At 45.9% G+C, this 23,873-nt stretch overlaps 1 pseudogene; it reads right to left on the bottom strand.

Moving 5' to 3' along the window:
• LOC120988872 overlaps nt 1–3,388 on the bottom strand; it is a 47,623-nt pseudogene extending 44,235 nt beyond the window's left edge.
• Nucleotides 3,389–23,873: the final 20,485 nt, after the last annotated feature.

Here is a 23,873-nt window from a genome sequence, read left to right on the forward strand (position 1 = left end):
GGGTGAATAACTTTGTGGGAGTGCATGTTTTTAACTATTTATATGTGGGCATTATCACTTGTATTGTATGCTTGACAAAGGCTAGATGTAGCCGAAACGTTGTATGTTTTTGTACACCGTGCCATGGAATTCTGAATAAAGAGGTAATTTGTTTGGAGATGCTGCTGAAGCCTACGTTTTCTATTGCCTTCATTTACCACTGACATTAGAGATCTCGGAGTAGGCAGCAACAGCGGGGACCACCCTCCTTGGGCTGATCTGGGTACTGTCGTCAGACCGCTGGGTGGCGGCCGTTGCTAACTCCTCTTCCTGATCCTATGCCAAGAATGTCTGCGCATCGGTAAGGTCTGGTAATGGAAGGGAAAATAATTCCTCTGACTCGGGTGGAGGGGCTATGGTGGTGGTGGTAGTTTCTTTGGGGGTGCACACAGCAGAGAGTGAGGAGGGTGCAGATACAGAGGATGAGCAGGGTGCAGAAGCGGAAGGCTGAGTGAGCCACTGAACCAACTCTGGTGCGTCCTTTGACGTAATCGCACTCACCTTCTCCAACTTCCCACTTAGGCTCTGGCCTGGTGCACATGCCCGACCCCGACCACCCCTGCGGATTGGCCTGCCTCTTCCTCTGTCTTTCATTTTTAAAATGACCCTGTGACAAAATCCCTATAGAAGAGCAGTATTTGTGGAAGCAGGTATACAAAACACCTTAATGAGTATTTGCTGGAAGCAGGTATATCAAACCCCTTAATCAGTTAATTTTGGGGAAACAGCTATATCTCCCCCGCTGCAATTAGTTGTTCCAATAGCGTTTGCCCCTCTGTATAGCTGCGGTATCGCAGCAGAACCGCACACACAACTGCTGCACAATACAAATGCACTATATATTAGAAAGTATATTATATTGCACCCCTCTGTGTATCACACCTATTGATAGCACACCTATACCAGTCCGTTAAAAGGACTTTTGTGGCCCTATTAGCTAGTGTTTGGTGTCCCTAACAGTCTGTCCCTGCTCCGCACAGCAACCTCTCCCTACACTGGCAAAAGACTGAATGTAAAATGGCGGCCAGGTTTATTTATAAGGTAGGGGGTATTTCCATGTTCTGAAACGTCTCAATTGGCTGTCCTGTACCACCTGATGGATGTGTCATGGGTCAAAGTTCGGCTCTATGCAAAAAAAATATGGCGCCTGCGAATTTCTCCATATGTTCGCATGTTCGGCGAATCGCGAACGAGCAAAGTTCGCCGCGAAACGAAGATCTAAGCTAGTCAGCCCAAAGACTATCACTGGCAATGGTGTCTTGTCAGGAGATTATTTAAACTGAGCGCCAAGCCCCTTGATCAGAACCTGATAGGTCCATTGCCTCAGCACTCCATTGGTCAGAAACACAAGCTACACAGTAATAGAGCAGCTGAGCTGTCAATCAGCCCACTGCTAATCGCCCCCATCACACGCCCGCTGCGAGGAGAATCAGGGCGTTGCATCCTATTGTGGCTCAGCAGTGGGACACGGACAGGCAATGTCAATGTAATCACACCTGGTCCTGTCAGAGTGTAGAGGGCGTGACAGTTGCAGAGAGAACTGAGCCTCTAGGTGTAACGGCAACGCCCCTGTTGCTCCTAGAGGCTCATTTGCATATATTTAAAGTTCATTTTTGTGCAGACACGACCACCACTGATGGATTGCAGGGTGGTCAGAACCATGGAAACGAGCAGTGATAATGTGATGAAAAAATGAATCAGCAGCAAAGGAAAGCAATATGAACAATCACCGCACATTAGTAAGTGCCTTGTATTAACTATCGCTACATGATAAGTGATATTTGCTGAAGTGAGACAAACCCCTTTAATGGAAGACAGTTATTTATTATTTGAGAGTATGTCTTTGGAGGGAAACCAAGACTTAGTGTGCTCCATTATTCTCCTACCCCCAAGGAAGCAGAAGAGGCTCCTGTTTATGGTAAGTCTTCTTGAGTTATTTTGTCTTTTCTAGGTAAAGGGGAATTAATGTGTGGGGGCAGTGTGGTGGAAATTACTGTGTGAGGCAAATTACTATATGGGGCAGTGTGAAATTACTTTGTGGTGGGCAAATTTCTATGGGGGATTACTATGTGGTGGCAGTGTGGGTTCAATTACTATATGGGGCATCGTGTTGCTATTGGGGAGGCACTGTAGGGGCAATTCAATTTTTTTAGGACACTATACAGGGATTATTACATGTAGCACAATACGATACGTAAAACACTAAACAAGAATGGATTTAATGGGAGGGAACCACAGAGGAAGCCACTGCTGTCCAAAAAAAACATTGCTGCACGTTTACAGTTTGCACAAGAGCACCTGGATGTTCCACAGCAGTACTGGCAAAATATTCTGTGGACAGATGAATCCAAAGTTGAGTTGTTTGGAAGAAACACACAACACTATGTGTGGAGAAAAAGAGGCACAGCACACCAACATCAAAACCTCATCCCAACTGTGAAGTATGGTGGTGGGGGCATCATGGTTTGGGGCTGCTTTTCTGCGTCAGGGCCTGGACGGATTGCTATCATCGAAGGAAAAATGAATTCCCAAGTTTATCAAGACATTTTGCAGGAGAACTTAAGGCCATCTGTCCACCAGCTGAAGCTCAACAGAAGATAGGTGTTACAACAGGACAACGACCCAAAGCATAGAAGTAAATCAACAACAGAATGGCTTAAACAGAAGAAAATACGCCTTCTGGAGTGGCCCAGTCAGAGTCCTGACCTCAACCCGATTGAGATGCTGTGACATGACCTCAAGAAAGCGATTCACACCAGACATCCCAAGAATATTGCTGAACTGAAACAGTTCTGTAAAGAGGAATGGTCAAGAATTACTCCTGACCATTGTGCACGTCTGATCTGCAACTACAGGAAACGTTTGGTTGAAGTTATTGCTGCCAAAGGAGGTTCAACCAGTTATTAAATCCATGGGTTCACATACTTTTTCCACCTGCACTGTGAATGTTTACATGGTGTGTTCAATAAAAACATGGTTACATTTAATTCTTTGTGTGTTATTAGTTTAAGCCGACTGTGATTGTCTATTGTTGTGACTTAGATGGAGATCAGATCACATTTTATGACCAATTTGTGCAGAAATCCATATCATTCCAAAGGGTTCACATACTTTTCTTGCAACTGTAGTAATCCCCAATAATAATCTGCCCCACACAAGTAATACAGCCAGCCCCAATATTATAATAATTCCCCCCTCAGATGTACTGTCTCTTCACACGTCCCCCAAAGTTGGCACATAAAATAAAAAGAAAACAAAAATAAAATAAAATAAAAAGCTAAATACTCACCTACGTCCAGGCAGACACGTCACTGTGATGCATCCCGGCAAAGGCACGCAATGACGTCATCGCGCCCACCTGCGCTGGGATTTTACTACCGCTTAGGCCTCAGGCCTACTAGGCCTGAAGCCTATGGCGGTGATCGGCGGCGGGGCAGGGAGCTATACATCCCTATTGTAATCCGCCATTGCTGCCAAGCCTTAGCTCCTGGAAACACTTGACTAAGAGGGGTACGTAGACTATGGCGACTCCTTGCCAGAGCAAAGGATATACAGTAGAATTGAGGCCTTGAAGCATGCAACATCACCCCTGGATAAGGGAGGTCCCCCTTGGGTCGGAATGTGTATGTCATGTACACACAATCCAGAATGTAACAAAGGAGCAATTGCAAGGGGTTAATCTATCACTCAGTATTGTATACACCCATCACGCAGGCTGCAAGCTTAGCACAACACAGTCTATGCTCCCCCAAAACATGCTGCAACCACCTACCCAATTTTTGCTCCAGTAGAAAACTTGCAGCGACAACTGCTGCTTCATTCACCTGTCTCAGATTTCTGTATTCCTGTGGACCCGTCTCCTGCTCTTCACACAGGTTTCAGCCTACTTGTCGGTTAGGCCTATGTTCCTGTGCCCATAATGTGCCCACTCCGGCTCTTAATGTGCCTGCATGCTCACACCCTAATCTGCTCTGTTCTGTGACTGGCTACTTTGGGGTTCTTAAGGTACCTTCCCTCAGTGGAGAGTCCCTGAGCAAAAGGGTTTGCTAGCATGTTATTATCCTGCAAAGATGTCTGTTCAGTTATCTGCCCATGCACTGACTTCCTGCTTGTTTTCTGGATTGTGACCATCTGCTGCCTGACCTCTGTATTTAACCTTTGCTGCCTACTCTGACCTCAGAAATTTTCCGTGCTGATTCTACTCTCTCTGCCCTCACCTCAGTCTGCCCCTGACTATGATTTTGCTTCACCCCTCCGTGCGACCCATGCCGGTCAACTATCAATCATACAGAGTGTACTCCAGGAGGGAGTGGCCTGGTTTACCCAGGCAGCGAACTCTAGGTCAATAAACAAAGTTTTAAGGGTGAAAACCAGGGGTCTTTTGGGACAATGACCCTAGGATTAGCCCAAAGTCAAATTTGTTGGTTGACACAGTGGTTCCACATTCATTGCCGTAGCAGCAGTGGTGAATTATAATTGGGGCGTTTGGGTTGGCAGCCCCGGGCCCGGCATTGCTGGGGGGCCCAATGCTGACCTAAACACCCACAAACTACGGAGGGGCATGGGAGCGCATAGTTCCCTGCCCCGCCGCCAATCACCGCCATAGGCTTCAAGCCTAGTAGGCCTGAGGCCTATGTGGTGGTAGAAGCCCGGCGCGCCGTACGTTATGATGTCATCGCGCGGCGTGCGTGATGGCGTCATCGCGCGCCTATATAGATGTGCGCGCAGAGCTCTGACGTACGCGCGCATGCCTCACCATTCCGGACACAGGAAAGTATTAGCTTTTTTTTTTGTGTGTGTTTGTGCCAACTTTGGGTGGCAGAGGAGGACACATTACTACAGGGACAGTGGAGGCAAATGTTTCCATGGGGGCAAATTACTTAATGGGGGGCAGTGTGGGGGCAAATTACTTAATAGGGGGCAGTGTGGGGGCAAATTACTTAATGGGGGCAGTGTAGGGGCACATTACTTAATGAAGGGCAGTGTGAGTGCAAATTACTTAATTGGGGCAGTGTGGGGGAAAATTACTTAATTGGGGCTGTGTGGGGGGAAATTACTTAATGAAGGGCAGTGTGGGGGAAAATTACTTAATGAAGGGCAGTGTGGGGGGCAAATTACTTAATGAAGGGAAGTGTAGGGGCAAATTACTTAATGAAGGGCAGTGTGGGGGAAATTACTTGATGGAGGAGTGTGGGGGGCTAATTACTTTGTGGGGCCAAACTACTACATGGGGAACAGTGTGGGGGGAATTACTACATGGGAGGCAGTGTTGAAGAAATTACTGTATGGAGCAGTGTGGGGGAAATTACTGTATGGGGCAATGTGGGGGAAATTACTGTATGGGGCAGTGTGGGGGAAATTACTATATGGGGAAGTGTGGGGGAAATTACTGTATGGAGCAGTGTGGGGGAAATTACTATATGGGGCAGTGTGGGGGAAATTACTATATGGGGCAGTGTGGGGGAAATTACTATATGGAGTATTGTGGGGGAAATGACTATATGGGGGCATTGTGGGAGAAATGACTATATGGGGCAGTGTGGGGGAAATTAGTATATGGAGCAGTGTGGGGGAAATTAGTATATGGAGCAGTGTGGGAGAAATTACTATATGGGGCAGTGTGTGGGAAATTATTATATGGAGCATTGTGGGGGCAATTACTATATGGGGGCAGTGTGGGGGAAATTACTATATGGAGCAGTGTGGGGGAAATTACTGTATGGGGTAGTTTGGGGAAAATTACTATATCGAGCAGTGTGGGGGAAATTACTATATGGGGCAGTGTGGGGGAAATTACTATATGGGGCAGTGTGGGGGGAATTACTATATGGAGCAGTGTGGGGGAAATTACTATATGGAGCAGTGTGGGGGAAATTACTATATGGGGGCAGTGTGGGGGAAATTACTATATGGGGCAGTGTGGGGGAAATTACTATATGGAACATTGTGGGGGAAATTACTATATGGGGGCAGTGTGGGAGAAATTACTATATGGGGCAGTGTGGGGGAAATTACTATATGGGGCAGTGTGGGGGAAATTACTATATGGGGCAGTGTGGGGGAAATTACTATATGAGCAGTGTGGGGGAAATTACTATATGGGGGCAGTGTGGGGGAAATTACTATATGGAGTAGTGTGGGGGAAATTACTATATGGGGGCAGTGTGAGGGAAATTACTATATGGGGGCAGTGTGGGGGAAATTACTATATGGGGCAGTGTGGGGGAAATTACTATATGGGGCAGTGTGGGGGAAATTACTATATGGGGCAGTGTGGGGGAAATTACTATATGGGGGCAGTGTGGGGTAAATTACTATATGGGGCAGTGTGGGGTAAATTACTATATGGGGGCAGTGTGGGGGAAATTACTATATGGGGCAGTGTGGGGGAAATTACTATATGGAGCTGTGTGTGGGAAATTACTATATGGAGGCAGTGTGGGGGAAATTATTATACGGGGGCAGTGCGGGGGAAATTACTATATGGAGGCAGTGTGGGGGAAATTACTATATGGGGGCAGTGTGGGGGAAATTACTATATGGGGGCAGTGTGGGGAAAAGTACTATATGGGGCAGTGTGGGGGAAATTACTATATGGAGGCAGTGTGGGGGAAATTACTGTATGGGGAAGTGTGGGGGAAATTACTGTATGGGGAAGTGTGGGGGAAATTACTGTATGGAGCAGTGTGGGAGAAATGACTATATGGGGCAGTGTGGGGGAAATTAGTATATGGAGCAGTGTGGGAGAAATTACTATATGGGGCAGTGTGGGAGAAATTACTATATGGGGCAGTGTGGGGGAAATTACTATATGGAGCAGTGTGGGGGAAATTACTGTATGGGGTAGTTTGGGGGAAATTACTATATCGAGCAGTGTGGGGGAAATTACTATATGGGGCAGTGTGGGGGAAATTACTATATGGAGCAGTGTGGGGGAAATTACTATATGGAGCAGTGTGGGGGAAATTACTGTATGGAGCAGTGTGGGGGAAATTACTATATGGGGCAGTGTGGGAGAAATTACTATATGGGGCAGTGTGGGGGAAATTACTATATGGAGCAGTGTGGGGGAAATTACTGTATGGGGTAGTTTGGGGGAAATTACTATATCGAGCAGTGTGGGGGAAATTACTATATGGGGCAGTGTGGGGGAAATTACTATATGGAGCAGTGTGGGGGAAATTACTATATGGGGCAGTGTGGGGGAAATTACTGTATGGGGCAGTGTGGGGGAAATTACTATATGGAGCAGTGTGGGGGAAATTACTATATGGGGCAGTGTGGGGGAAATTACTATATGGAGCAGTGTGGGGGAAATTACTATATGGAGCAGTGTGGGGGAAATTACTATATGGGGCAGTGTGGGGGAAATTACTATATGGGGCAGTGTGGGGGAAATTACTATATGGGGCAGTGTGGGGGAAATTACTATATGGGGCAGTGTGGGGGAAATTACTATATGGGGCAGTGTGGGGGAAATTACTATATGGAGCAGTGTGGGGGAAATTACTATATGGGGGCAGTGTGGGGGAAATTACTATATGGAGTAGTGTGGGAGAAATTACTATATGGGGGCAGTGTGGGAGAAATGACTATATGGGGCAGTGTGGGGGAAATTACTATATGGAGCAGTGTGGGGGAAATTAGTATATGGAGCAGTGTGGGAGAAATTACTATATGGGGCAGTGTGTGGGAAATTATTATATGGAGCATTGTGGGGGCAATTACTATATGGGGGCAGTGTGGGGGAAATTACTATATGGAGCAGTGTGGGGGAAATTACTGTATGGGGTATTTTGGGGAAAATTACTATATCGAGCAGTGTGGGGGAAATTACTATATGGAGCAGTGTGGGGGAAATTACTATATGGAGCAGTGTGGGGGAAATTACTATATGGAGCAGTGTGGGGGAAATTACTATATGGAGGCAGTGTGGGGGAAATTACTGTATGGAGCAGTGTGGGGGAAATTACTATATGGGGCAGTGTGGGGGAAATTACTATATGGGGCAGTGTGGGGGAAATTACTATATGGGGCAGTGTGGGGGAAATTACTATATGGAGTATTGTGGGGGAAATGACTATATGGGGGCATTGTGGGAGAAATGACTATACAGGGAGTGCAGAATTATTAGGCAAGTTGTATTTTTGAGGATTAATTTTATTATTGAACAACAACCATGTTCTCAATGAACCCATAAAACTCATTAATATCAAAGCTGAATATTTTTGGAAGTAGTTTTTAGTTTGTTTTTAGTTTTAGCTATTTTAGGGGGATATCTGTGTGTGCAGGTGACTATTACTGTGCATAATTATTAGGCAACTTAACAAAAAACAAATATATACCCATTTCAATTATTTATTTTTACCAGTGAAACCAATATAACATCTCAACATTCACAAATATACATTTCTGACATTCAAAAACAAAACAAAAACAAATCAGTGACCAATATAGCCACCTTTCTTTGCAAGGACACTCAAAAGCCTGCCATCCATGGATTCTGTCAGTGTTTTGATCTGTTCACCATCAACATTGCGTGCAGCAGCAACCACAGCCTCCCAGACACTGTTCAGAGAGGTGTACTGTTTTCCCTCCTTGTAAATCTCACATTTGATGATGGACCACAGGTTCTCAATGGGGTTCAAATCAGGTGAACAAGGAGGCCATGTCATTAGATTTTCTTCTTTTATACCCTTTCTTGCCAGCCACGCTGTGGAGTACTTGGACGCGTGTGATGGAGCATTGTCCTGCATGAAAATCATGTTTTCTTGAAGGATGCAGACTTCTTCCTGTACCACTGCTTGAAGAAGGTGTCTTCCAGAAACTGGCAGTAGGACTGGGAGTTGAGCTTGACTCCATCCTCAACCCGAAAAGGCCCCACAAGCTCATCTTTGATGATACCAGCCCAAACCAGTACTCCACCTCCACCTTGCTGGCGTCTGAGTCGGACTGGAGCTCTCTGCCCTTTACCAATCCAGCCACGGGCCCATCCATCTGGCCCATCAAGACTCACTCTCATTTCATCAGTCCATAAAACCTTAGAAAAATCAGTCTTGAGATATTTCTTGGCCCAGTCTTGACGTTTCAGCTTGTGTGTCTTGTTCAGTGGTGGTCGTCTTTCAGCCTTTCTTACCTTGGCCATGTCTCTGAGTATTGCACACCTTGTGCTTTTGGGCACTCCAGTGATGTTGCAGCTCTGAAATATGGCCAAACTGGTGGCAAGTGGCATCTTGGCAGCTGCACGCTTGACTTTTCTCAGTTCATGGGCAGTTATTTTGCGCCTTGGTTTTTCCACACGCTTCTTGCGACCCTGTTGACTATTTTGAATGAAACGCTTGATTGTTCGATGATCACGCTTCAGAAGCTTTGCAATTTTAAGCGTGCTGCATCCCTCTGCAAGATATCTCACTATTTTTTACTTTTCTGAGCCTGTCAAGTCCTTCTTTTGACCCATTTTGCCAAAGGAAAGGAAGTTGCCTAATAATTATGCACACCTGATATAGGGTGTTGATGTCATTAGACCACACCCCTTCTCATTACAGAGATGCACATCACCTAATATGCTTAATTGGTAGTAGGCTTTCGAGCCTATACAGCTTGGAGTAAGACAACATGTATAAAGAGGATGATGTGGTCAAAATACTCATTTGCCTAATAATTCTGCACGCAGTGTATGGGGCAGTGTGGGGGAAATTACTATATAGAGCAGTGTGGGGGAAATTAGTATATGGAGCAGTGTGGGAGAAATTACTATATGGGGCAGTGTGTGGGAAATTATTATATGGAGCATTGTGGGGGCAATTACTATATGGGGGCAGTGTGGGGGAAATTACTATATGGAGCAGTGTGGGGGAAATTACTGTATGGGGTAGTTTGGGGGAAATTACTATATCGAGCAGTGTGGGGGAAATTACTATATGGGGCAGTGTGGGGGAAATTACTATATGGAGCAGTGTGGGGGAAATTACTATATGGAGCAGTGTGGGGGAAATTACTATATGGGGGCAGTGTGGGGAAATTACTATATGAGCAGTGTGGGGGAAATTACTATATGGGGGCAGTGTGGGGGAAATTACTATATGGGGCAGTGTGGGGGAAATTACTATATGGGGGCAGTGTGGGGTAAATTACTATATGGGGCAGTGTGGGGGAAATTACTATATGGGGCAGTGTGGGGGAAATTACTATATGGAACATTGTGGGGGAAATTACTATATGGGGGCAGTGTGGGAGAAATTACTATATGGGGCAGTGTGGGGGAAATTACTATATGGGGGCAGTGTGAGGGAAATTACTATATGGGGGCAGTGTGGGGGAAATTACTATATGGGGCAGTGTGGGGGAAATTACTATATGGGGCAGTGTGGGGGAAATTACTATATGGGGGCAGTGTGGGGTAAATTACTATATGGGGCAGTGTGGGGTAAATTACTATATGGGGGCAGTGTGGGGGAAATTACTATATGGGGCAGTGTGGGGGAATTACTATATGGGACTGTGTGGGGAAATACTATATGGAGGCAGTGTGGGGTAAATTATTATACGGGGGCAGTGCGTGGGGAAATTACTAATATGGGGGGCAGTGTGGGGGAAATTTCTATATGGGGGCAGTGTTTGGGAAATTACTATATAGGGGCAGTGTGGGGAAAAGTACTATATGGGACAGTGTGGGGGAAATTACTACATGGGGCAGTGTGGGGGAAATTAGTATATGAGGCAGTGTGGGAGAAATTACTATAATGGGGCAGAGTGGGGAAAATTACTATAAGGGGCAGTGTGGGGGAAATTACTATATGGGAGCAGTGTGGGGGCAATTTACTGTATGGGGTAGTTTTGGGGGAAATTCCTATATCGAGCAGTGTGGGGGAATTATTACTATATGGAGCAGTGTGGGGGAAATACTCTGTATGGGTCAGTGTGGGAAATTACTATATGGAGCAGTGTGGGGGAAATTACTATATGCAGTGTGGGGGAAATTACTATATGGGGCAGTGTGGGGGAAATTACTATATGGAGCAGTGTGGGGGAAATTACTATATGGAGCAGTTGTGGGGGAAATTACTATAATGGGCAGTGTGGGGGAAATTACTATATGGGGCAGTGTGGGGGAAATTACTATATGGGGCAGTGTGGGGGAAATTACTATATGGGGCAGTGTGGGGGAAATTACTATATGGAGGCAGTGTGGGGGAAATTACTATAAGGGGCAGGTGTGGGGGAAATACTATATGGAGTAGTGTGGGAGAAATTACTATATGGGGGCAGTGTGGGAGAAATGACTATATGGGGCAGTGTGGGAAATTACTATATGGGGCAGTGTGGGGGAAATTACTATATGGGGCAGTGTGGGGGAAATTACTATATGGAGCAGTGTGGGGGAAATTACTATTATGGGGGCAGTGTGGGGGAAATTACTATATGGGGCAAGTGTGTGGGAAATTATTATATGGAGCATTGTGGGGGCGAATTACTATATGGGGCAAGTGTGGGGGAAATTACTATATGGAGCAGTGTGGGGGAAATTACTGTATGGGTAAGTTTTGGGGAAAATTACTATATCGAGCAGTGTGGGGGAAATTACAATTATGGGGCAGTGTGGGGGAAATTACTATATGGCGCAGTGTGGGGAAATTACTATATGGAGCAGTGTGGGGGAAATTACAATATGGAGGCAGTGTGGGGGAAATTACTGTATGGAGCAGTGTGGGGGAAATTACTATATGGGGCAGTGTGGGGGGAAATTACTATATGGGGCAGTGTGGGGGAAATTACTATATGGGGGCAGATGGTGGGGGAAATTACTATATGGAGTATTGTGGGGGAAATGACTATATGGGGGCATTGTGGGAGAAATGACTATATGGGGCAGTGTGGGGGAAATTACTATATGGAGCAGTGTGTGGGAAATTAGTATATGGAGCAGTGTGGGAGAAATTACTATATGGGCAGTGAGTGGGAAATATTATATGGAGCATTGAGGGGGCAATTACTATATGGGGGGCAGTGTGGGGGAAATTACTATATGGAGCAGCAGTGTGGGAGGAAATTACTAAATGGGGCAGTGTGGGGGAAATTACTATATGGGGCAGTGTGGGGGAAATTAATAATATGGAGCAGTGTGGGGGAAATTACTATATGGGGCTAGTGTGGGGGAAATTACTATATGGAGCTGTGTGGGGAAATTACTATAAGGAGCAGTGTGGGGGAAATTACTATATGGGGGCAGTGTGGGGGAAATTACTATATGGGGCAGTGTGGGGGGAAATTACTATATGGAACATTGTGGGGGAAATTACTATATGGGGGCAGTGTGGGAGAATTACTATATGGGGCTGTGTGGGGGAAATTACTATATGGGGCAGTGTGGGGGAAATTACTATATGAGCAGTGTGGGGGAAATTACTATATGGGGCAGTGTGGGGGAAATTACTATATGGAGTAGTGTGGGGGAAAATTACTATATGGAGTAGTGTGGGGGAAATTACTATATGGGGCAGTGTGGGGGAAAATACTATATGGGGCAAGTGTGGGGGAAATTACTATATGGAGCAGTGGGGGGAAATTACTATATGGGGGCAGTGTGGGGGAAATTACTATATGGAGTAGTGTGGGAGAAATTACTATATGGGGGCAGTGTGGGAGAAATGACTATATGGGGGCAGTGTGGGGGAAAATTACTATATGGAGCAGTGTGGGGGAAATTAGTATATGGAGCAGTGTGGGAGAAATTACTATATGGAGGCAGTGTGGGGGAAATTACTGTATGGAGCAGTGTGGGGGAAATTACTATATGGGGCAGTGTGGGGGAAATTACTATATGGGGCAGTGTGGGGGAAATTACTATATGGGGGCAGTGTGGGGGAAATTACTATATGGAGTATTGTGGGGGGAAATGACTATATGGGGGGCATTGTGGGAGAAATGACTATATGGGGCAGTGTGGGGGAAATTACTATATGGAGCAGTGTGTGGGAAATTAGTATATGGAGCAGTGTGGGAGAAATTACTATATGGGGCAGTGTGTGGGAAATTATTATATGGAGCATTGTGGGGGGCAATTACTATATGGGGCAGTGAGGGGGAAATTACTATATGGAGCAGTGTGGGAGAAATTACTATATGGGGCAGTTGTGGGGGAAATTACTATATGGGGCAGTGTGGGGGAAATTATATATATGGAGCAGTGTGGGGGAGGAAATTACTATATGGGGCCAGTGTGGGGGAAATTACTATATGGAGCAGTGTGGGGGAAATTTACTATATGGAGCAGTGTGGGGGAAATTACTATATGGGGGCAGTGTGGGGGAAATTACTATATGGGGCAGTGTGGGGGAAATTACTAATGGACCATTGTGGGGGAAATACTATATGGGGGCAGTGTGGGAGAAATTACTATATGGGGCAGTGTGGGGGGAAATTACTATATGGGGGGCAGTGTGGGGGAAATTACTATATGAGCAGTGTGGGGAAATTACTATATGGGGGCAGTGTGGGGGAAATTACTATATGGAGTAGTGTGGGGGAAATTACTATATGGAGTAGTGTGGGGGAAATTACTATATGGGGCAGTGTGGGGGAAATTACTATAAGGGGCAGTGTGGGGGAAATTACTATATGGAGCAGTGTGGGGGGGGAAATACTATATGGGGGGCAGTGTGGGGGAAATTACTATATGGGAGTAGTGTGGGAGAAATTACTATATGGGGGCAGTGTGGGAGAAATGACTATATGGGGCAGTAGTGGGGGGAAATTACTATATGGAGCAGTGTGGGGGAAATTACTATATGGAGCAGTGTGGGAGAAAATTACTATATGGGGCATGTGTGTGGGAAATTATTATATGGAGCAGTGTGGGGGAAATTACTGTATGGGGGAGTGGGGGGAAAATTACTATATGGAGCAGTGTGGGGGAAATTACTATATGGGGCAGTGTGGGGGAAATTACTATATGGAGCAGTGTGGGGGAAATTACTATATGGAGGCAGTGTGGGGGAAATTACTGTATGGAGCAGTGTGGGGGGAAATTACTGTATGGAGCAGTGTGGGGGGAAATTACTATATGGGGCAGTGTGGGGGAAATTACTATATGGGGCAGTGTGGGGGAAATTACTATATGGAGTATTGTGGGGAAATTACTATATGGGGGCATTATGGGAGAAATGACTATATGGGGCAGTGTTGGGGGAAATTACTATATGGAGCAGTGTGGGGGAAATTACTATATGGAGCAGAGTGGGAGAAATATACTATATGGGGCAGTGTGTGGGAAATTATTATATGGAGCAATTGTGGGGGCAATTACTATATGGGGGCAGTGTGGGGGAATTACTATATGGAGCAGTGTGGGGGAAATTACTGTATGGGGTAGTTTGGGGGAAATTACTATATCGAGCAGTGTGGGCGAAATTACTATATGGGGGCAGTGTGGGGGAAATTACTATATGGAGCAGTGTGGGGGAAATTACTATATGGAGCAGTGTGGGGGAAATTACTATATGGGGGAAGTGTGGGGGAAATTACTATATGGGGCAGTGTGGGGAAATTACTATATGGAACATTGTGGGGGAAATTACTATATGGGGCAGTGTGGGAGAAATTACTATATGGGGCAGTGTGGGGGAAATTACTATATGGGGCAGTGTGGGGGAAATTACTATATGGGGCAGTGTGGGGAAATTACTATATGAGCAGTGTGGGGGAAATTACTATATGGGGGCAGTGTGGGGGAAATTACTATATGGGGGCAGTGTGAGGGAAATTACTATATGGGGGCAGTGTGGGGGAAATTACTATATGGGGCAGTGTGGGGGAAATTACTATATGGGGCAGTGTGGGGGAAATTACTATATGGGGGCAGTGTGGGGTAAATTACTATATGGGGCAGTGTGGGGTAAATTACTATATGGGGGCAGTGTGGGGGAAATTACTATATGGGGCAGTGTGGGGGAAATTACTATATGGAGCTGTGTGGGGGAAATTACTATATGGAGGCAGTGTGGGGGAAATTATTATACGGGGGCAGTGCGGGGGAAATTACTATATGGAGGCAGTGTGGGGGAAATTACTATATGGGGGCAGTGTGGGGGAAATTACTATATGGGGGCAGTGTGGGAAAGTACTATATGGGGCAGTGTGGGGGAAATTACTATTATGGAGGCAGTGTGGGGGAAATTACTGTATGGGAAGTGTGGGGAAATTACTGTATGGAGCAGTGTGGGAGAAATGACTATATGGGGCAGTGTGGGGGAAATTAGTATATGTAGCAGTGTGGGAGAAATTACTATATGGGGCAGTGTGGGAGAAATTACTATATGGGGCAGTGTGGGGGGAAATTACTATATGGAGCAGTGTGGGGGGAAATTACTGTATGGGGTAGTTTGGGGGAAATTACTATATCGAGCAGTGTGGGGGAAATTACTATATGGGGCAGTGTGGGGGAAATTACTATATGGAGCAGTGTGGGGGAAATTACTATATGAGCAGTGTGGGGGAAATTACTGTATGGAGCAGTGTGGGGGAAATTACTGTATGGGGCAGTGTGGGGGAAATTACTATATGGAGCAGTGTGGGGGAACTTACTATATGGGGCAGTGTGGGGGAAATTACTATATGGAGCAGTGTGGGGAAATTACTATATGGAGCAGTGTGGGGGAAATTACTATATGGGGCAGTGTGGGGGAAATTACTATATGGGGCAGTGTGGGGGAAATTACTATATGGGGCAGTGTGGGGGAAATTACTATATGGGGGCAGTGTGGGGGAAATTACTATATGGGGCAGTGTGGGGAAATTACTATATGGGGCAGTGTGGGGTAAATTACTATATGGGGCAGTGTGGGGTAAATTACTATATGGGGGCAGTGTGGGGAAATTACTCTATGGGGCAGTGTGGGGGAAATTACTATATGGAGCTGTGTGGGGGGAAATTACTATATGGAGCAGTGTGGTGGAAATTATTATACGGGGGCAGTGCGGGGAAATTACTATATGGAGGCAGTGTGGGGGAAATTACTATATGGGGGCAGTGTGGGGGAAATTACTATATGGGGGCAGTGTGGGGGAAATTACTATATGGGGCAGTGTGGGAGAAATTACTATATGGGGCAGTGTGGGGGAAATTACTATATGGGGCAGTGTGGGGAAATTACTATATGGGGCAGTGTGGGGGAAATTACTATATGAGCAGTGTGGGGGAAATTACTATATGGGGGCAGTGTGGGGAAATTACTATATGGAGTAGTGTGGGGGAAATTACTATATGGGGGCAGTGTGAGGGAAATTACTATATGGGGGCAGTGTGGGGGAAATTACTATATGGGGCAGTGTGGGGGAAATTACTATATGGGGCAGTGTGGGGGAAATTACTATATGGGGGCAGTGTGGGGTAAATTACTATATGGGGCAGTGTGGGGTAAATTACTATATGGGGGCAGTGTGGGGGAAATTACTATATGGGGCAGTGTGGGGGAAATTACTATATGGAGCTGTGTGGGGGAAATTACTATATGGAGGCAGTGTGGGGGAAATTATTATACGGGGCAGTGCGGGGGAAATTACTATATGGAGGCAGTGTGGGGGAAATTACTATATGGGGGCAGTGTGGGGGAAATTACTATATGGGGGCAGTGTGGGGAAAAGTACTATATGGGGCAGTGTGGGGGAAATTACTATATGGAGGCAGTGTGGGGGAAATTACTGTATGGGGAAGTGTGGGGGAAATTACTGTATGGAGCAGTGTGGGAGAAATGACTATATGGGGCAGTGTGGGGGAAATTAGTATATGGAGCAGTGTGGGAGAAATTACTATATGGGGCAGTGTGGGAGAAATTACTATATGGGGCAGTGTGGGGGAAATTACTATATGGAGCAGTGTGGGGGAAATTACTGTATGGGGTAGTTTGGGGAAATTACTATATCGAGCAGTGTGGGGGAAATTACTATATGGGGCAGTGTGGGGGAAATTACTATATGGAGCAGTGTGGGGGAAATTACTATATGGAGCAGTGTGGGGGAAATTACTGTATGGAGCAGTGTGGGGGAAATTACTGTATGGGGCAGTGTGGGGGAAATTACTATATGGAGCAGTGTGGGGGAAATTACTATATGGGGCAGTGTGGGGGAAATTACTATATGGAGCAGTGTGGGGGAAATTACTATATGGAGCAGTGTGGGGGAAATTACTATATGGGGCAGTGTGGGGGAAATTACTATATGGGGCAGTGTGGGGGAAATTACTATATGGGGCAGTGTGGGGGAAATTACTATATGGGGCAGTGTGGGGGAAATTACTATATGGAGCAGTGTGGGGGAAATTACTATATGGGGCAGTGTGGGGGAAATTACTATATGGAGCAGTGTGGGAGAAATTACTATATGGGGGCAGTGTGAGGGAAATTACTATATGGGGGCAGTGTGGGGGAAATTACTATATGGGCAGTGTGGGGGAAATTACTATATGGGGGCAGTGTGGGGTAAATTACTATATGGGGCAGTGTGGGGTAAATTACTATATGGGGGCAGTGTGGGGGAAATTACTCTATGGGGCAGTGTGGGGGAAATTACTATATGGAGCTGTGTGGGGGAAATTACTATATGGAGGCAGTGTGGTGGAAATTATTATACGGGGGCAGTGCGGGGGAAATTACTATATGGAGGCAGTGTGGGGGAAATTACTATATGGGGGCAGTGTGGGGGAAATTACTATATGGGGGCAGTGTGGGGGAAATTACTATATGGGGCAGTGTGGGGAAAAGTACTATATGGGGCAGTGTGGGGAAATTACTATATGGAGGCAGTGTGGGGGAAATTACTATATGGAGTATTGTGGGGGAAATTACTATATGGGGCAGTGTGGGGGAAATTACTATATGGGGCAGTGTGGGGGAAATTACTATATGGAGGCAGTGTGGGGGAAAGTACTATATGGGGGCAGTGTGGGGGAAAGTACTATATGGGGCAGTGTGGGGCCGTTGCTATTAGGGAACATTATTTTTGGCGACACTATACAGGCATTTTTACCTGGAGCACAATATAGGGTGTTATTATTACTGGGGGCACTCTAGGGGACATTATAATTGCTGTAGACACTATAGGGACCTTTGGGGTAATTTATCAAACTGGTGTAAAGTAGAACTGGGTTAGTTTCCCATAGCAACAGATTCCACCTTTCATTTTTTACAGCTCCTTTGGAAAATGAAAGGTGGAATCTGATTGGTTGTTATGGGCACCTAAGCCAGTTCTGCTTTACACCAGTTTGATAAATGACCCCAAATATGAGAAATCTAACGTGTCTGTAACAAACTCTGTAGAGACGAGATGCGGCTGAAAGAATTTGTCATGGCGTTCTGGGTCAAACGGAGGAGAAGAGGAAAGAGAAGATCTACATGACAGGAGAAGTCACTGGAAGTAACAGGTATATGGTGCTGTATTCTCCTATATGTAGAGCGGGCTCACCACTGTGACCTGTGTCTCATCTTCTTCTCCAAGTCTTTTTTTATCATAATCGTATGTATTTTAAATTTGGCAACTAACATTTTAATTTGTCACCTGCAGTCCTATGTAACGGCCCAGATAACAGTGATAACTTTCTGTGTGCAGATAATGTAGTAGATGTTCCCTGCAGTCCTATGTAACGGCCCAGATAACAGTGATAACTTTCTGTGTGCAGATAATGTAGTTCACTGTGTTATGTGGGGTGTTACATAGGACTGCAGATAACATCTATGACATCTGTACTCAGAGAGTTATGAGATGGTGGGGGTCTGACTCCTGGCACCCCCCCCCCAATCAGCTGTTTGAGGAGACCGCGATATCCCAATGAGCGCCGCAGCCTCCTTGCTCCTTACCAAGCACAGCGCTGTCCATTTATTAGAACTGTGCTTTGTATTACAGATCAGCCCCAATCACTCAGATGGGACAGAGCTGCACCTAGACCATGTGAACGATGTCATATGGCCTAGGAAGAGACTGTGGCGCTTACGAAGCACTGCAGCCTCTTCATACAGAAAGAAAACTAAAACGGAGGGGGGGGGGCAGGTTGGGTAGACAGCTTATCATGCACTTAATCCACCACTGATAGGCAGCCATACAGTTAACAAATTAGTCGACTGTTTAGGTTAATGGGGAGATGGACTGAGTCTGCCCCCAGTTAGGTTGAGGAGTCTAGCCTAAGAAAAGCTACAGGAAGGAAGCTTGTGAGGCAGTTCTGCAGACCAGGCCAAAGATTGGTGGACCTCAGTCTCTGAGGCTTCAACTGCCAAAGAAGCAACTTCACTACCATAGTACCCCTGAGAGAATGGGACTGGACATCTTACAAGGTCTAGAACCTAACAGGTCATGCAAGCTTAGACAGCAAGGTATTCATTTATGGCATGATGTGGAAAGAATTATTGCTGATGTGGAAAGAATTATTGCCTGTAGCACCTACAAGACTTTAGGACGGACTGGCCATCTGTGTCTTAAATCTGCGCCCCTCAGTCCGGAAATTGCAGAAAGGGTTTAACAAGAACCTAATTGCATGCCTGTAGTTACTGACCTTAGAGAGACAGCAAAATGACCTTAGAGAGACAGCAAAATGACCTTAGAGAGATAGCCGGGCAGTACTACAACTACCATCACTGTTGCTGCATGTACACTGCTATTGGGAGAAGATTACCCTGTGATATATTTTTTGGAACTGTGTTTTTTATAGTCTTATGTACTACTGCACCCATATTCAGTTCAGTAAAGGCCTCATGCACACAACAGTTGTTTTTTGTATCTGCAAATTGTGCGTCCGCTAAAAAAAAAAGATGCGGCATCCGTTTTTTTGGGAGGATACGTTTTTTCCCACAGATCCCTTGTAATAAATGTGAAAAAAGTAGGACATGCACAATTTTTTTTGCTGAAGGGAAACACGGACAACGGATGCGGAACACAAACGGATGAACTATCAGCATTTTCTTTGCTGACCCATTGATATGAATGGGTCCCCATCCTATCGCAAAAAAAAACGAAACGGAGGCTGAGAAAAACAACCGTTGTGTGCATGAGGCCAAATAAAGATTTTATTTATTGAAACCTGGAGATCCGTCTGCGACATCTGCCCTCCAGCCTTGCACCGTGCCAAACTATCCAGCCTCAAGATGACCCCAACTATCAGGCGCCTCAAGGACAGAGTGTGCCATCCACTCACTGCACTGCCCTAGGGAGGGTTAGAGTGGGGATTACCGCCATGACTGTATTACTAAGGCCACAACCACCACTCCTTCCTCGCTGCGCCTCCCCTGGAGCTTTATGTACTTTAAGAATTCAATCAGTTTCACGTGTTTTTTTGGGGGAAATTACTTATTTTGACTTGTACTCGACATGTAAGTGCTGATGGTAGAGAACACAAAATCCCTTAGACTCAACTTTCTGGTTCAGCTATACACCAAATCCATATAAATCCCCTTCTGGACAGGAGGTTTTGTCAGGTCCCAGGCTGTTTCCATAGTGATACCAAGATGGTGGTCATAATAGTAAAAGTACTCCCTACTCTAGTGCATTAATGAGATTTGATTACGGCAGTTAAGGTACTACTGTTAATTCCAGAACTGTAATATTTGCACCCAGTATCTGATTGTAGGAGTTCAACTCCAAGGACCTCTGATGATCAGTTGAATGAGTGGCTCCTGTGAGTGCTATGTGCTACGTTCCATTCTTTGTTTACTAGGCACAGCATATTACATTTGGCTGTGGTTTTGTTGGGGTCCGGAACTTAGTCCCATGCACTTGAACAGGACCAAGCTGCAGTGACTTGCAGTACCAGGCACTGCCACAGCCAAATGAATGTAGCTGTTCCAGGCAAACAGTGAAGAGGATGCAGGGATCAATGAATCAGTTGGACCAGGAGCTGGATTCCACCGGCTGAATTCCACCGATCAGATGTTGATTGTCTAGGTCAGGCATAGACAACCTGCTGCTCTCCAGCCGTTGTAAAACTACAACTCCCACCATGCCCTGCTGTAGGCAGTCTGGGCATGCTGGGAGTTGTAGTTCTGCAACGGCAGGAGAGCAGCAGGTTGTCTATGCCTGACCTAGACAATCAATATAAAAACCCAAAGATATCATATTTCACACTATGGGAACACAACAGAAATTCTTTACCTCCTACAGATGACTGGTGGTGGCTTCTCTTGGTACGTTATCTTATTATTTACTTTGTCCACATGTAACGTTAATACTGCTCCAACCATGATGTCTCCTCTCCACAATATGCCCGTCTGTTCTGGAGCATTCAGATTACAGCTCTGTCCATTGGAATATGAGTCCGCTGTGAGGTAATAGTGAGCGAGGTTCCATAATATCTTATAGAAAAACATCTCCAGCCTGTTATTGTAAAGACAAAATACATAAAATACCCAACCTGACTATTCATTATTACTGCTATAAATTCAAATAAATAAAATATAAATTCTAAGCGAAATTATAATAAAATATAAAAATAAATTATATTAAAATAGGAATACTAACTAGAGATGAGTAAAGAATCTGTCAAAAAATTCAATTTGGGTACAAATAAATCTGTCCAGAATTAAAAGTGCTAGAAACTGAGGGTTCTCTCAGTCGTTGCTGGAGGTAGAGATGGACTTGTAATGGTAGGTCGCCATGCTGGTCGCTGGTAATACAAGCCCCATTCATAGTCTTGTTATTACTCATTTCTCCCCTGAAGAGTTCACTCACGGAATGAAACGTGACATGTCGGGAGTACCCACGTAGGGTTTATTAGGGATTCCGCCCCCACAGGGTCAGGTATCCGGATGGGGACGCCCCTTGCGGGGCAAGTTCCTCGTATAGATAAGTAGGGCGTAATAGCCCCTGTCCCTTACATAGGGTGTTCTAGGGCTTTGCCCTGTTACTCAGCAACATACAGGGGCGAATACGCTTGGCACCTTCCAGCATGGCGACCTACCATTACAAGTCCATCTCTACCTCCAGCAACGACTGAGAGAACCCTCTGGGTGAGAACGTTCCTGTATATTTTTTGGTACTGTTCACCATACTGTGCATGTCTAGTCTAGGCCCTCAGGGCTGTTTTATGTTTGTTTGTTACAGAGGTCCATCCTCTAGCGTCCATCTATTTTAGAAGTACCTACATTAAATTCTAAGTTTTACCCCTCTGTCCCCTAGGGGATTAGTACCTTTGCTAAAATTGTTTTGGGAGTAAATAGGCCTGGTCGTCGAACTTGGCCTTCATTGTTCTTTCTATTTGACTCTTACACTGAGCATGGCAGGCTTCCTTGCCACTGGCTTCAGTGCTGAGAATTGGCTGGTTGAGGCCAAGGAGATATTTTCTGATAAGGAATTTTCCCCAAAAAAGTACACCTCATCCTCTATTGCTAACAGGAGAGATATTGTGGGAGCCCAAACAGATCAGTCATCGACTGAGACTGACTGCTCCGACTCTGACAGTACGTCCAAGGGCTCTAGACCACCATCCCGGGGAGGCACCTAACCCTCGTTTTTTAGGGGGGGACTGGCCAATACCAGGGTCAACCCAACCCTCAGCAGACATACCCACTGCGCAATCGTATGCAACCACCTCTACCACCCCTAGGTCCACAGGTTGTTAACCTTTCATCTCGTTCCCCCCTGAGATAGAGGTTCTCCAACTTGGTCTCTCTTTTGTCCCTACTTCTTCCTTTAACCATTTTGACATTACCAAAGACTTAAACTTGTTTGTCCGTAAGCTCCGTTGGCACAAGTTCTACAAATTACAGGAGAAAAAACAGTGCCGTGATTTGGGTATTCCCCTGGACATCCTAGCGGATGTGCGTCTCCTGTACGGACTTGATAGAGAACTTGACAAGCAGGAAGGTCAGGGACCCTTTACCAACCTAAAGCTGAAAAGCAATAAAATGCCCCCCAACTTAGGTGAGCTATCGTGTGTGGATGTTTTCCTCAGCACTGTCTCGCAAGAGATTGAGAACCTACGTCCCTCACATTTCTCCAATATTGACCTGGTACGAGCCACTGCCATTACCAATTTGGAGAACGATCACTCTATAGTGATCAAGCCCTCGGACAAGGGGGGCAACACTGTGGTTATGGACCATGGTCGATATGCTGACATGTGCGAGGCTTTGCTGAGGGACTCATCCACATACGAGGTCCTATCACAGAACCCGTTGGACAAATTTAGAGCACAGCTTAAAACCACTTTAGACGAAGCAAAGACCTCGTTAATCATCACAGACGATGAATATAAATTCATGCTTCCAACCCATCCTCGCTTAGCAACATTTTATTGCTTGCCTAAGCTGCACAAGGGGACACATCCATTAAAGGGGCGTCCCATTGTGTCAGGGGTGGGTAATCTGTCCCAAAACGTGGGGATCTATGTGGACCGAGTTTTGGTACCATTTGTTGCTGCATTGCCTTCTTACACTCGGGACACCACACACCTGTTGAAACAGCTGGAGGGCATCCAAGTCGAAGACGAGAGCATGTTGGCCAGTATCGATGTGGAGGCCCTTTACTCCAATATTCCCCATACCCTTGGAATTAAGGCGGTGGAACATTTTTTGAGCACCCGTGGATGCCAGTACCGCGCCCACAGCCTCTTCGTCCTCTCCCTATTGGAATTCACTTTGATCAGCAACGTTTTTTCCTTCAATGGGAGACTCTACCACCAGCTAAGGGGCACTGCGATGGGGAGTTCTTGTGCCCCGTCGTATGCTAACATGTTCCTGAGCTGGTGGGAGGAGACCCTGGTTTTCAGGGAGGACCGCTCCATACTTATGGACCAAGTAGGCATGTGGGCGCGGTACATTGATGACATCTTCATCATATGGAACGGTAATGAGCCTTCG

The sequence above is a fragment of the Bufo bufo genome, chromosome 1 (genome assembly GCF_905171765.1).
Source record: "Bufo bufo chromosome 1, aBufBuf1.1, whole genome shotgun sequence".
NCBI lineage: Eukaryota > Metazoa > Chordata > Amphibia > Anura > Bufonidae > Bufo > Bufo bufo.